Source organism: Talpa occidentalis, unplaced genomic scaffold (assembly GCF_014898055.3).
Source record: "Talpa occidentalis isolate TD23 unplaced genomic scaffold, MPIMG_talOcc4v2.1 talOcc4.8, whole genome shotgun sequence".
NCBI classification, from domain to species: domain Eukaryota; kingdom Metazoa; phylum Chordata; class Mammalia; order Eulipotyphla; family Talpidae; genus Talpa; species Talpa occidentalis.
Genome location: NW_023605194.1, coordinates 11,793,086 through 11,809,465, shown reverse-complemented (window position 1 = coordinate 11,809,465; position 16,380 = coordinate 11,793,086). Strand labels below are relative to the sequence as shown.

At 43.1% G+C, this 16,380-nt stretch overlaps 1 pseudogene; it reads left to right on the top strand.

Annotated features, from left to right (window-relative positions):
* The first annotated feature begins 16,105 nt into the window (after positions 1–16,105).
* The window catches only part of LOC119234171 (caspase-7-like), a 19,055-nt pseudogene continuing 18,780 nt past the window's right edge, over positions 16,106–16,380 (top strand).

The window sequence follows — 16,380 nt, the reverse complement described above, 5'->3', positions numbered from 1 at the left end:
AGCTGGTATTTTAGAGAATACCCTTTCCTGTCTGATTTGGCTGAATCACGTCTGCTTATTTGATGAAGACACTCAAGTAATGGCATAAGATTGTATGACTTTAATAAATATCATCAAATTAATGCTAACCAACCTCCCAAGCACAGTGATGATGCTGATGTGTTGGGAAGGGCATTCATTAGAATGCAGTGTGATTACCTGTTGACTGCAGATATTGGATTAAATATGATTCTAGAGATGTAAATCAAATTCTTATACCAAATCATCATAAAATCATTCGCTACAAACACATGGTTTATTAGCCTTTGAATGGCATGAAACCACTGCCATTATTTTCTTGATTTTTTTTACCTTGAACTTTTTTGGTAAAGAGGGACCGGAGAGATGAGTAAAAAAGGAAAGTGAGCCAGCTTGCACAGTGTATCAGCTGGAGGATAATAACGTTGCCTAGTGTATCTTAATATTTGAAGTAGGAAGGAAAAAACTAGGTTTGGTTTTTTTTTTAATGCTTCTGTCAAAAATTACTCCAAATTCAGTGACTTAATAGAACATAAATGTATTATCATATAGTTCTAGAGATCAGAACCCTAAAAATCAGTCTCATTGGCTCAAGTCAGTGTATTGGCAGGGCTAGTTCCATTTTGGAGGATCTAGAGAATTCTTTTGCATCTTTTAGAGCCACCTCCACTCCGTGGCTGGTAGCCACGCCTTCCATCTACAAAACACGTCACCCTCAGTCCCAGCTCCATCCCGACATCTCCCTATTAGTCTGTGACCCTCTGGCCTTGCTCTTTAAAGCCCTGTGCTATGACATCAGGCCTCCTGGATAACCCAGGATAATCCCCCATCTCAATTTAATCACATCCTAAAAGTTCCTTTTATTAAACAGGCAGCAGATTCACAGGTTCTAGGGATTACAATGTGGACATCTTTCATATTATACGGTGTGCCATAGAGAGAGAAAGGAAAAGGACAGAAGAATGATTTCTGATCTTCCAGGAAATAAGTAGAAGGTCCCATCCCACCTTCTAGGGCATGTTTTTCTCGGTGTGTCCCCATGATGGGCCCCAGGTCTTGAGACACTTTGTCCTCTTGCCCTGAGAGGCAGTTTCTCAAACTCCTATGTCAAGAGTGACTGAGTTTGGGGCTTTCCTGGTGGCACAAGGGGTTAAACATAGCACTATGAAGCTATCTGCAGCCTGTGCAGCATGAGTTCGATCCCCGGCCAGGGAGCTACCCACGTGGCACAGCAGACCTCTCATGACTCGCCCGCTGCTCCCTTCAGCAGTGTATTTCACTCAATCTGCCTGTTCTGTTCCCCACTCTGTCTCTGGTGAATCCTCTCACCCCCCACACCTCTGGCCTGTACCCCAGTTCTTATATGCATAAATAAATCAATCTTTAAAAAAAAAAAAAAGAGTGACTGAGTTCAGCCAAAGAGAGAAATGGGGAGGGAGGAAAAGGCAGAGGGAGGAAGACATTTCCCCCACCCCCCACTTCAGTAACATCTCTGGAAGCTCCCACCACCTAAGCCCACCATGGTTCCTGCTTCTGATCACCACCTCCTCCCCAGGAGCGCCTGCTGCTGCTAATCTGTCTCCTTTTGACTTCTCAGCCTCCCTCTCAGTAATGTAACAAATTCCCACACTAAATTCCCTCTCTACAAATACCCAAAGTGGTTGCTATTTCCCTGGTTAGATACTGATTATAGAGAAATTATTTTAAGTAGATTTTGGAGGAAAATAGACACTTATTTCAATGACTATCTCTGCTCCAATTAGTTCTGAACTTCCTTTTTCTTTTGGGAATTGTCTTCAAACCAAGTGTTCAAGTTAAAAAAAGAACACAAGCATGTGAACTTTCTAGAGCTGCTGCAACAAATTACCACAAACATAGTGACTTGAAAAAAGTTTCCTGGGCCTCCCTGATGGCGCAAGGGGTTAAGCACTGCACTATGAAGCAGTCCACGGCCTCTGCAGCACAAGTTCTTTTCCCAACCGTCCAAAGAGCAACTCACATGTCTCAGCAGACCTCTCCTGTCTCGCCCACTGCTCCCCTCAGCAATGTATTTCAGTCAATCTGCCTGTTCTGTTCCCCACTCTGTCTCTGGTAAATCCTCTCACCCCCCACATCTCTGGCCTGTGCCCCAGCTCTTATATGCATAAATAAATAAATCTTTTTTAAAAAGTTTATTTTCTTAGTTCTGTGGGCCAGAAATCTGAAGTCAGGGTGTCAGCAGGGTGAGTTCCCCCTGAAGGAGTGAAGAGAGACTCCTCTGCTGAGGGAGATCCCAGCTTCTGCTGGCCGCACACATTCCTTGGCTCATGGTGGCATCCCTCCAAGCTCTGCCCCTCTCTTCTCAAAGCCTTCTCTTCCTGGCTTCTCCAGTTTCCTCTGCCTCTCTCTTATCAGTCACTTGTCAATCGATTTGTTGACTTAAATAAATTGAACCAAGCAAAAGTAAGTGAGTTTATTAAAGAATCAAGATTGATGACTGGAGCCTGGGAACAGCCTCCAGATAGCTCTGGGAAAGCTGCCCAAATCTGAGACTCACCATGAGAATTTTATACAGTCTGCAAGGAAAATATTTTACATTTTCAAGGAATTTTACAGAGAAAGACCAGGCAGGTATCTGGTTAATGTATCTACTTGATGTTGTCTATACATTGAGGAAAATAAAATGGGTTGTTCAAAATCTGGTTAGAGCCTTATCTTCCAGGAACTTGGAGTTTAAGCAGCATCCTAAGCCTTGAATTCTGTCTTTCTTTGAGGTTACTGATTTACTTAGCAGCTACTCTTTTGTTGATGATGCAGCTTTTCCCAAGGCAAGTCCAGCTTTGCCTTGAATCTTCAGCTGTGCCCCTTAGTTGAGACCAGAGAAGGGGGTAAAATTTTCATTGTTGGCTTTAGTTTACAGACTCAAGGTCAACTTGCATCATTCAGGATGATTTCATCTTGAGATCTTTAACTTCATTGCCTTGTAAAGATCCTTTTTCTAAATAGGGTCACATTCATAGGTTCCAGAGACTAACATCTAGACATATTTTATGGGAGGAAGGATTTCCAGCCACTACAACTGTGACTGACCAAACCAGGTCTTTCTCTTGCATCCAGAAAGCCAAACTCTGAATCCTAAGAATGGTCTTTAGATGAAGGACTTTTATTCAAGATGGCTCAAATATCAAGGGAGTTGAAGAGAGAGGCCCCCAAAACAACCAGCTCCCCAAATTCATGAGTGCTGGGATTTTGTAAAAGGTGAAAGAATGTGAGGGAAGTGTAGGACTTTACATTTCCAGGTCCAAGTTGGTCCTCAGAAATCAGTAGATGTTTGTTTCTGATGCCACTGTCAGCTCAGAGAGACAGAGAATTTTAAGGAAGTTAACAGTCAATTTTCCAAGGTCCCAGAAGTGCAGGTGAAGCCAGTAAATGGTTAATCATATGGAAGGAATAGGGAGGTTGTAACTCAGTGAGAAAACAGTTAATCCTGGAGAGGGATGTGAAAGGATGGTTGGAGTTTAATTCCACTTATTCCCGATAATAGTCTAAGGATATTTTTTGTTGCAAAATGTATCCAGATACACAACTAGTTTTGTTGTTTTATAGTCAATTGGGAAAATCTCTCTCTCTCTCTCTCTCTCTCTCTCTCTCTCTCTCTCTCTCTCACACACACACACACACACACACACACACACACACCCCACTCCACCCATCATCAACTTCATTCACCCAACTTAGCTCTCCATGTTTTTTGCTGTTTCCCAAAACTAAATCAACTCTTAAAAACCAGGAGTGAGTCCAGGGCAAATGCTGGTAAAGCTTATCATGTGGCATAACTAGAGAGAATGGATTTGCCAACACCCACAAATGCTGGCCAGTGGAAAAGGCTTTGAACTCTTTTCCCCACTGCTGGCTCCCCTTCCCCTCCATCAGCAGAAAAGGGGCTGGGGCTTCTACTTGAAAAACATGCCCAGTCCACTTTATACTCCTCCACTGTCCTCACTCAGCAATTGCTTTTCCTGTTCTGAATCTAAATATACGTGCTGATTCTTAGCACACATTTGTCTGCCAAGTTCAATATGGTGAACACAGTCATTGGTCCTGGACTACTTTTAAGGAATGGAGAGGTCCTTCACAAAGGACCTTTTCACAGCATCCTCTGAGGGCCTCACTTATATCACTGCTCGTGTCTTGGCTCAATTCAGTGAAAGACAAACAGTGACATAAATGAAGACTTTAGATGATTTTACGGAGATTCTACTGCACTTACTGGGTCGGAGCAAAAGAACCCTTAACCGAAATCTAGCTGCACTGACTAACATTTGCCAAGATTAAACTGGAAGGAGCATTAGATGTAGAAATAGAACAAGTAATTGACCTGAGTTTAAAAAAAAAAAAAAAAAAACAGTGCTCCATCGGTGAGTCAAATTCCATATAATTTTTTTATGTACAGCTGAAGCTAGGGCCTGTGCAGAATACACGTGGTCTTCACAACGTGGAGGGGGCACAATGGAGCTTTAACAGCGCTCTCTAGTGGCCAGGGAGACTGCGCTCCAACCGGGGCTGGGGCTGCAGAGGGCTGGCCTTGCAAAGCCCAGCTGTAGCAAGAGGTTTTATGCAGCATTAATTAAAATATAAAGAAGAAAGAGTCCCTCAAATCTTCTCTCGATTCCTTTTCAAAATTGTGAGTAGGCAAATATGTGACTGACCATGCAAGGATATGGATTATTCTAGCAAAACACAAGTCTGACACGTATTTTATGAAACTCATAATAGACTTTCTGTTGATAAATGCAAAGTACCAGTCACTGTGTTGCAGCCTTTCTATACATCTCGGATATTTATGGCACCCCTGCCCTTTTATAGATAAAGAAATTAGGACTCAGAAAAGCAAAGACTTCACCGAAGGCCACAAATGGAATTACCTCCATTCCAAAATGCCATTGACTATGGGACTCGCCACTGATTTCACAACTGCTTTACAGGGACCAACAAAAATACACTTCATTAAGTATACAGCTCTGTTGTAAGATCAATTTTGCTTTCAAAACCATTAAAATGCAGAGAGGAAAAAAAGAGCATCCGAAATCTGGTGGAACATCAGCCCTGAGAATGGACTTTGTGTCAAGGTCTTTCTGGGTGCCCCAGCACAGTCAGCCCATCCCTGCTCTGGGAGGGCGAGAGTGCGGGTCGCCGGAGAACTGGAACCCGCAACACAACTGTGCAATCGAACCACATCTGTCACCCCCTCCATCGCCTGGTGCTTCTTAGCTTTTCTGTAATCTGCATCACTGGATTTTTTTAAAATCTGACATCATTGATTCCTCAACCTCCTCCCATCCATTTCTTCATTGCCTTACTGTGAGCCACAATTTGTGCCCCGCTGGAGGGACAATGAGGGGCAGAATTCTGCTCTCATGGATCTTACAGTGGGTTGAAAGAGGTGGGGGGAGGGGAGGCAAAAGGGTTAGAAAGCAATTGCCAAACCAACAGGAGGTAGAACTGGGGTCTGTGCTGTGAAGGAGAAGTTTTCAGGGTCCCTAAGACCTCCCCCTGGGGTGGTGGTAGTAAATCTCCTGGAAGAGATCATGGATGACTTCCCTGAACCCAACTCTCAGAACTGAGAAGGAGTTACCTTGCCAAGAGAAGAAGAGCCATTTTAGCAGAGGCAGAATGCGTGCAAAAGTCCTGTGGTGAGTGAGAACAGGAGGGGTACAGAGAAATGGAAACAAGTCAGTGTCACTGGAGTGCGAAGCGTGAAGAGGCTGGCAAGTCAAAGTTTTCCAAAGCCATGAGACCATTGTCCAGAGCCCTAGGTAAGAGCATGGAGTCTAGAACTTGTTTCCTTGGGTTCAAGTCCAGGCTCTAGACTTGCTAGCTATGTTACTTCATCTGTTTGCTCATGTGAGATATGTAGTCGTTAATGGGTGGATTAAATTAATTAATACTTGTGTGTCAAGTTCCTTAGAACTGTGCTCGGCACATGGTCAGTGCCAGCTACATACGCCGTCATTCTAAGGGAAAGGGACACAGTGCGGCTTCAGAGCGGGAAGGTGACATGATCAGGTTTGGATTTCAAAAAGATCACTCTGACTTCTGGGCAGAAAATGAATTATAGGATGGCAAACAGCTGCGGGTTGGCCAATTAGAATTTGTTGTAATAGTGCAGGACAGACTTGAGCCAGGATGGTGGAGTGGAGGTGGAGACACATGATCAGGATAGGAGACAATATCAATAGCACGTGGGGAGAGACAGGAAGGTCCCATCCTGGGCAGGTCTCCATTCATATCCCTGGACAGCTAAGGAACCAGTGAAAAGAAGACCCCAATGAAAGCAAGGGTCTAGATGCAAAAAGGTATTGCAAGGAAGCAGGGGCAGGTTTAAAAAATTCCTGCAAAACCACCAAGGTTATCAACTTTTCATTCATGTATTCACGGTGGACTAAGAGCAGTTTTCAGACGTGATTGTCCTCTGCCTCCACACCCGCAGACACCAGCATCGCACAAGTTGGGGTAGAGGCGCTTGCTAGGTAATCAACAACTGTCAGGAAATGCTCAAGCATTCATTTATTTTGGGCCCTAGAACTAGACAGGGTGATCCTGTTCTTTGGTATTGGTGTTTTCTTTTGTCATTGCTTTTTATCTCAGGATGCAAAGTGTTTTTATACCTTTTCCACCCTGGGGTATGGGGGGTGCACTTTTACATCTGGAGTTGGGCCAAATGTCACTTTTGCTCCGCACTCCTTGTTCCCTGTGCCATCTACCACCTACAGCGATGAGAGCCCTCTGTCCTCCATGTCCTTCTCCAGTATTTTCTGGGTCGTCCTGCAATTTGGGAGTTCCACAGGAAGCCCCCCAAGCTCTTCCCTGCACTGCTTTCCTACATGCAAAGGACTTGAAGCTGTGGAACTCGGGGCCAGGGCTTAGGTGGTTAGAAAGCTTTAGTTCCTGACTCTGAGTCCAGTGAGATTGTTTGCTGGATTGAATGGTGTCCAAAATTCAAGTACACCTGAAAACTCAGCATGTGAACTTATTTGGAAATAGTCTTTGCAGATGTAATTCGTTAAGGGTCTCAAAATGAAATCATACTGCCCTTTGGGAGGGCCCTACATTCAATGACTGGCTACATTCAATGACTGGCTACTTACAAGAACAGGCAAAGACAGAGAAATTCAGAGAAGATGCTATGAAGAGGGAGGCAGAAAATGGAGTGATGGGTCTGCAGTTCAAGGATGGCCATGAGCTAGAAGAGGCAAGAAAGGAGTCTCCCCTAAAACTTTGAAGGGAGCCTGTCCTGCAACTAATTCATTTTTGATTTCTAGCTTCTAGAACTGGGAGGGAAAAAATGTTGCTTGAGCCACCAAGTTAATGGTAAATTGTTATTGCATCTCTAAGAAAGTACTCCAAATGATGTGCTGGTGCAGGAGATAGAGAGGGACTCAGAAGAAGACCCAGGATGGATGGTGCCAAGGAGAGAAAGAAAGAGTCTGAGACAGGAACCTTCCCTCTTCCTCCCCAGCACATGGACTTTCAGGACACCTTAGGCCAGAGCGTGATTTCAGAACCAGATGAGACTCTGCTGAGCAGTTACATAAATCTTTGCTGGTAGACCACCAGGGGCTGTGTGATGGATCACGGGGCTGTGGTGGGGGCAGAACTATGGAAGACTACACATGAGGGGAGAAATCAAAAACTGTGCAAAAATTAGCAATGTTGTAAGAAAATCAATAAAATGAAATGAAAACTTAGATGATAAAGCAAAAATTGTTGTCTATAATATATTTTTCCCCTTAACCCCTCCACCAAGAGTTGGCTGGGCTCATGGCCACCCAGCTAGAGTCTACATTACCCACTCTGCTAAATGTGTCCATGTGACTGGATTCTTACCAGCATTAAGTCAAGAATAATGACGCTGTGACTTTGGAGTGTAGACTCGAAGGCAACTGGGCATGTGATCCCTTTCCCATGAGCTACAATGTAAAAGTGGTGGCAAGGTGCCAGCTTTAGCCAGGCAGACAAGAGCAACTTCCGGGGCTACATTAACATCCAGCCACTAGCCACATGTGCTAAGTCCTTGAAATGTGGCCCATCCAAACTGATGTCTTATAAGTATGTAACACTCACTGAATTAGTCAGTAGCAAAACAGAATGCAAAGTATCTCATTAATACATCCATTGACTATATGTTGCAAGGATCAAATTTTAGATATGAGTTATCTAAAATCCTGCCCACCACCTGTGTGTGCAAATAAAGTTTTATTGGCACACAACCATGTCCATTTGTTTATATATAGTTTCTGGCTGCATTAGTGCTGCAGTGGCAGCCAAGGACTCACAGCAGAAGCCATATGGATCACCATGCTGGAAATATTTACTTCCTGGCTCTTTCCAGAGAATCTGCTGGTGCCTGATGGTGAAGATGGTTGACTTCATCCGAGAAGCAACCTAGGGCCTAAGTTTCCCACCCAAAGTACACAATCTTCCTACAACTGAATGGGAGGAAATAAATTTAAATCTCGTTTGGGGCTCTATATTTTTGGTATCATCACAATCTTAGTATTTACCCTAAAAAAATTATGGAGCACTACAAGATGTAGGTGTAGTGAGATGCCACCCAAAAGTTGGTGTTTAGGGTTGGATTGTCAAGCACAAGTTAGGAAAAGATATTACTTAAGCTTCACCCAGGAGATTGGTCCCTTTTTAAAATGGTAATCATCACCACAGATCATGAGCCTCCAGTGTAGGGGCAAAACGCCATCTTGGCTTGGCACTTCATTCTTGCTACCCAGTGGGTAGCAAGGGTTATAGAGGTTAACTGCCAGCTTTCATTCAACAGTCACGCTGAATTTGAAACCCCTTTAGCATCAGGTTCTGGATAATAATGATGGTGCCATTTGGAAACTGACTCCAAAATCTGCAATGAGCTCTTTCCCAGGCTTCCCCAAGGCTGACTGTCTGGACTCCGCAGGTGGCCATGACAGTTCCCCCAGATGGGAAATGTTCAGATACATAGGGTGGATGGCCTTTCCCCTCACCACCCATCTTCTAGGCCTTGAGCTTCCCTTTGCACCCCTCCAGCTGCCAACTTGGGACATCAGAGCATCCCCATCATACCACAGTCACAATGTAGTTATTTACCTGTGGTCCCCATGACAGCAGTGCCTTAGGTAATAAATTCTCCTCCCTGACATGTCTGAGAAAACAGTGTCTTCAACTGATGGAAGAATTAACCTCTAGACGGGGGCCTTATTATCAGACATGGCTTGCGGCTCTGTAAGTCAAACCCCAGCCCTCTCCTTTTCCTTAGTCCATAATGCATGTCCCAGGAACACATGGGACTGTCTTCATGGGCTTTCAGATCAGCTTTGCAAATGGACACCCATTCAAGGAAGGTAAAGAAGTTAGCAGGGAGTAAGATCTCCCATTAAAAAAAGTGAATAGGGAGGAAAAGCGGCAGGTCCCAGTGAGAACTGGGACACGGAAGATAAACGGGTGACGCCAGCGAACTGCCCGAAGAAGAAAGTGGCCATAAAAGAGGACTAGAAGGGAGGGAAGCGCAGAACCCTGCTCCCCTCCCCCGCCCACAGAGGCGGCACTCTCCGACCGGCAGAGAGGAGGAAACAACAAACCAAAACGGCCCACAAGAACAAACGACGCAGCAAGCGGGACTGTGCGTGGAAAGGAACTATTGCAGCCACCACACCCCGTGAACGGGAGCTGAGGCGAACCCTGCAGGATCCGCCGCGGAGGTGAGCTCCAGGCGCCATTAAAGAGAGCCCCGCCCCCCAGGAGGAGACCAGCACCAGCACACAGCCCCGGCCGCCCGGTAAGCTTGCGCGGAAAGTGGCGCGGATCCAGACCGGATCGCAGCTGCCCAGGTCCCCGCGCCTGCGACCTAGGCTTGCGGGGAGACGCGCGGAGGCCCTCCCTGAGTGAGCAGGAACAAGGCGCCCAGGCAGGGGAGTGGGATTCAAAAGGCGCCATTCCCGCGCCACTGATCTGGGCTACAGCCCGCGTCCTGGAACTGAGGGCTTTGGAACTGAGACCCGGGGCACGAAATTAGGGGCGTGGGTTCCCCACGACGGTGGGGCACAAGGCAGACACAGCACCCCAAAGCCGTTGAGGTGTACCCTACCATCCCCGCTCTGCTCCCTGTCCCACGGGGTGGAAAATCAGCTCCCCAAGGGCTCTAGAAGAGATCTCTGGCGCCACCTAGCGACTTGACCCCAGCACAGGCTCCTGAAGGAGCTAGTGGCCAGCTGGGGAGTTAGCCCACACCTGGCTCCTTCCGAACAAGTAGTCTGAGCCCACAGGGAGAGCGAGCACCCACAGCCGGGGCAGACCAGGCGCGCAGAAGAGTGTGCCTGAGACCGGACGCACAGGGAGTGTGTCCCACATCACCATCTTAGAACAGGGACATTTCTTCAGTAAAGACTACCTGCAGAAGGCTTCCTCAGGAGCCAGAGGTGAGCGGGGGAAGTTCGCCCACGCCAGACCCCCTCTGGCCTGCAGTCCAAGCCCAGAGGGGAGCAGGAACCCACCGCCGGGGCAGACCAGGCGCACAGGGGAGTGTGTCCCCACATCGGCATTTTAGAACAGGGACCTTTCTCCATTAAAGGCTGCTTGAAACTGACAGATGACTCCTGGAAGAACCAGAGGGGAACAGAGAAGCCCACCCAAGATGCCGGCCAGTCCCAACAACATAGTGTCCCAACGCATACGGCAAATTAGAAAACAGACAGTAGGGAGGAGAAGAACCACACGCAACCTAGCAACTCTCCAGAGAAAAAGCACACCACAAAAAGAAAGCCAGCCCCCAGATTGCAAAGACAATGACTTGGAAGAATTTCTGAGCCTTCCAGAAAGAGAATTTAAAATTGCCGTGATTAAAAAACTGACAGAAGTCATAAAGGAAAACAATGATAAGGGAAAAATAATCAACGATCAGAAGAATGCAATTGAGTCCCTAGAGAGGGAAAACAATGGTCAGAAGAAAGAAATTGAGTCCCTAAAGAGGGAAGTAAAAGAAATGCAGGAGATCAAAGAATTAATGGAAGAACTAAAGAATTCTGGGAAAAGCAATGAAAGCAGAATAGATGAAATGGAAGAACGAATAAGTAATCTTGAAGACACAGAAATAAAAAGAACCAAAACAGAAAAGGAAAGAGAAGTACGAAGGAAAAAGAACGAAGAAAGACTTCGGGAACTATCTGACTCCATGAGGAAAGGAAATATAAGAGTTATAGGAATACCAGAAGGAGAGGAGAGAGATGTAGGAAAAGAGAAAATATTCAAAGAGATAATTGAAGAGAACTTCCCAAATGTGAAGAAGGAGCTGAAAATTGATATACAAGAAGCAAGAAGAACACCAAACTTCCACGACGAAAGGAAAAATACAGCAAGACACATAATAGTAAAGCTCCCAAGAATCCAGGACAAGGAAAAAATAATGAAGCTGGCAAGAGGGAAGAAACAGATAACATTCAAAGGAAAACCAATCAGGCTGACATCAGACTTCTCCGAAGAAACACTACGGGCAATGAGAGAGTGGAGGGACATAGTCAACAGACTCCAAGAAAACAGATGCCAACCAAGAATACTCTATCCCGCAAAGCTCTCCTTCCTCTTTGAAGAAAGAATATGGACCTTCCCAGACAAACAGAAACTCCGGAATTTCATTGCAACTAAACCCCCACTCCAAAAAATACTACAAGGAGTCCTAAAGCCAGAACCTCAGAGGGACGAATAACAATGAAAGAAGGCCAAAAAAAAAAAAAAAAGTTATTAAAAGAATAAATAAATAAAATCAAAGGAAAGACAAACACAATGGCAAATACAGATGTTAACATATCAATATTAACTCTAAATGTAAATGGACTAAACTCTTCAATAAAAAGACACAGAGTGGCAGCCTGGATTAAGAAACAAAACCCAACCTTTTGCTGTCTCCAGGAAACACATTTAGCTACAAAAGATAAAAATAGGCTCAAAGTTAAAGGATGGAAAACAATCCTACAAGCAAATGGACCAAAAAAGAAAGCAGGAACAGCTATACTTATATCAGATAAAACAGATTTCAAACTCAAAAAGATAAAAAGAGACCCCAATGGTCACTACATTATGATCAAGGGGACAATACTTCAAGAAGAAATAACACTCATTAACATATACTCACCAAACGAAGGAGCACCAAAATATATCAGACAACTGTTGTCCTCTCTGAAAACAGACATCAGAGAAAACACATACGTAGTGGGAGACTTCAACACACCACTATCAACAATGGGTAGATCAACAAGACAAAAAATAAGTAAAGAAACCAAAGCTCTAAATAAGGACCTAGAGCAATTAGGCTTAACAGACATCTATAGAACACTAAACCCCCAAAAAACGGAGTACACATTTTTCTCAAGCGCACACGGATCATTCTCCAGGATCGATCACATACTGGGGCACAAGACAGCATCAACAGATACACCAAGATTGAAATCATATCAACCATCTTTTCTGACCATGAAGGCATCAAACTAGAAATAAACCATAAAAAGAAGGCAAGGAACTTTCCTACCTCATGGAGATTAAAAACCACACTACTGGAAGACCATTGGACTAATGAGGAGATCAAAGAAGAAATTAAAAAATTTTTTGAATTGAACGACAAGGAGGACACTAATATCCTAAATGTATGGGATGCAGCAAAAGCAGTAATAAGAGGAAAATATATAGTAATAGAAGCTCACATCAAGAAACAAGAAAGAACGCAAAGAAACAACCTCATCTCGAAGCTCAAAGATCTAGAAAAAGAACAACAAAAAAACCCCAAAACCAGTAGAAGAAAAGAAATAATAAAAACCAAAGCAGAAATAAATGAAATTGAAACTAAAAAAACAATCCAAAAGATCAATGAAACCAAGAGCTGGTTTTTTGAAAAAATCAATAAAATAGACAAACCCCTAGCCAGGCTCACAAAGGAAAAAAGGGAGAAAGCACAAATAAACAGGATCATCAATGAAAGAGGAGAAATCACAACGGACACAGCAGAAATCAAAAGAATAATCAGTAACTACTATGAACAGTTATATGGAAACAAGTTTAACAATCTAGAGGAGATGGACAAATTCCTACAACTCTACAATCACCCAAAGCTAGATAAAGAAGAAATAGAACACCTAAACAGACCAATTACAATTAGCGAAATTGAAATGGTAATCAAAAACCTCCCCAAAAACAAAAGCCCAGGACCTGATGGATTTACAAATGAATTCTACCAAACATTCAGAGACGAATTAGTGCCTATCCTTCACAAACTCTTCCAAAAAATTGAGAAGGAAGGGACAATACCAAACACGTTTTATGAAGCCAACATTACACTAATACCAAAACCGAACAAGGACAACACAAAAAGGAAAACTACAGGCCAATCTCCCTAATGAACACTGATGCAAAAATCCTCAATAAAATTTTAGCTATCAGAATCCAACAATGTATCCATAAGATAATTCACCACGACCAAGTTGGATTCATTCCAGGGGCACAAGGATGGTTTAACATCCGAAAATCAATCAACGTTATCCAACACATCAACAAAAAGAAATATAAAAACCATATGATAATATCAATAGATGCTGAGAAAGCTTTCGACAAAGTGCAACACCCATTCATGATAAAAGCCCTTGAAATTCTGGGGATACAAGGAACATACCTCAACATCATAAAGGCCATCTATGACAAGCCAACAACCAGTATCATTCTCAATGGTGAAAAGCTGAAAGCAATTCCATTAAGATCTGGAACAAGACAAGGATGTCCACTCTCACCATTGCTTTTCAATATAATACTGGAAGTCCTAGCCAGGGCAATAAGACAAGAGAAAGACATCCAAGGAATCCAAATAGGAAAAGAAGAAGTCAAACTATCACTATTTGCAGACGATATGATATTATACATAGAGAACCCCAAAAACTCCACAGAAAAGCTAATTCAACTCATCAATCAGTTCAGTAAAGTGGCAGGATACAAAATCAACACGCAAAAGTCAGTAGCCTTCCTATACACAAACAATAAATCTGAAGAAGAAGAAATCAAAAAGACCATCCCTTTTGTTATTGAAACAAAAAAAATCAAATATTTGGGAATAAATCTAACAAAAGAGGTAAAGGACCTATACAAAGAAAACTATAAAACACTGTTAAAAGAAATAGAAGAAGACACAAAGAAATGGAGAGACATCCCCTGCTCATGGATTGGAAGAATAAACATTATTAAAATGGCCATCCTACCAAAAGCAATATACAGATTCAATGCTATTCCCAATCAAAATTTCAATGTCATTCTTCAAAGAAATAGAACAATTATTGATGAAATTCATATGGAATCACCAAAAACCCCGAATAGCCAAAGCTCTCCTGAAAAAAAAAGAAGGGAATGGAGGCATCAGACTCCCAGACTTCAAACTATACTACAAAGCCATAATCATCAAAACTGCATGGTATTGGAACAAGAACAGACATACAGACCAATGGAATCGAATAGAAAATCCAGAAATAAACCCACAGATTTATGGTCAACTAATCTTTGACAAAGGAGCAAAGAATATGCATTGGAGCAAAGAAAGTTTGTTCAATAAATGGTGCTGGGAAAACTGGGTTGCTACATGCAAAAGAATGAAGCTTGACCACCACCTCACACCATACACAAAAATCAACTCAAAATGGATTAAAGAACTAGACATAAGACCTGAAACCATAAAATATATAGAAGGAAATATAGGCGAAACACTACGTGATTTGCACATCAAAGACATCTTTACAGACACATCACCCAAAGCAGTGATAGTGAAGGCAAAGATAAACAGCTGGGACTACATCAAATTAAAGAGCTTTTGCACAGCAAAAGAGACAATAACAAAAACAAAGAGAAACCCCACCAACTGGGAGAACATTTTTGCACCCAACACTAATGATAAAGGACTGATCACAAAAATCTGCAAAGAGCTGATGAGACTCAACAACAACAAAGAAAATAATCCAGTCAAAAAATGGGCAGAAGAGCTTAAAAGAAACTTCTCTGAAGAGGAAATGCAAATGGCCAACAGGCATATGAAAAAATGTTCAACATCACTTGTCATCAGGGAAATGCAAATCAAAACTACCATGAGATACCATCTTACACCAGTGAGAATGGCACATATTAAAAAAACTAGCAACAACAAATGTTGGCGAGGGTGTGGAGAAAAAGGAACTCTTCTGCACTGTTGGTGGGAGTGCAAACTGGTCCAACCACTATGGAGAGCTGTATGGAGATTTCTGGACCTACTAAACATAGAGCTTCCATATGATCCAGCAATTCCACTCCTAGGTATTTACCCAAAGGACACAGAAACATCCATTCCAAAGAACACCTGCACCCCTATGTTTATAGCAGCACTGTTTACAATAGCTAAGCTTTGGAAACAACCCAAATGCCCAAAAATAGATGACTGGATCAAGAAGATGTGGTACATATATACCATGGAATATTACTCAGCATTCAAAAAAGATAAACACATGCAATTTGCAGCAACATGGATGGCGCTGGAAGGGATCATGCTCAGCGAAATAAGCCAAAAAGAAAAAGAAAAATACCGGATGGTCTCACTCATAGCAGGAATCTAGAAAACTTAAATAAGGGACCAGGAAAATGAATAACTATAAGAAAGTGAAAATCAAAATCAACAAAAAACTATGAACCAGAGACACTTTTAGGGGGGCGGGGTGGGAGGGGAGGGATTGGGGTCAGAATGGGGGGGCTGCAATTGTATGGGGAATATAACAATAAAATTTATTAAAAAAAAAAAAAAGAAGTTAGCAGGGTGGTAGGATAGAGTAATATGCGTGTGTGTGCACGAGCGCGCACACGTTTGCGTGCATGCATGCATGCACAACCAGTTTCCGGTGTCTAAAATTACCCATCAATTTTGGGGAGGGGCTATTATAGATATTCACAGGAAATCTTGAGTATTTTGAGTTTCACCACCAACTACCATCTGTACCACACTCACAGGTGATATTTCTTCAGTTTCCACTTCTCCCACGATCACTCATTTGAACCGTAGCTGTCTCCAAAGACGATGATGAGAGTGAACCAAGGTAATACATGCAAACACTTTCCCTAATAGCGCACATTCAGGAAATGCTGGCTACTATTTTTAGTGTTGTTCTATTGTTTGGGGATGAATTTTAAAGAGCTGTCCCATGCCTTTTCATGTGTTATATTTCTTTTTTTTTTTTTTAAGATTTATTTTTTTATGCTTACAAGAGCTGAGGTACAGGCCAAAGATGTAGCGGGGTGAGAGGACTCACCAGAGACAGAGCAGGGAACAGAACAGGCAGACTGACTGAAATA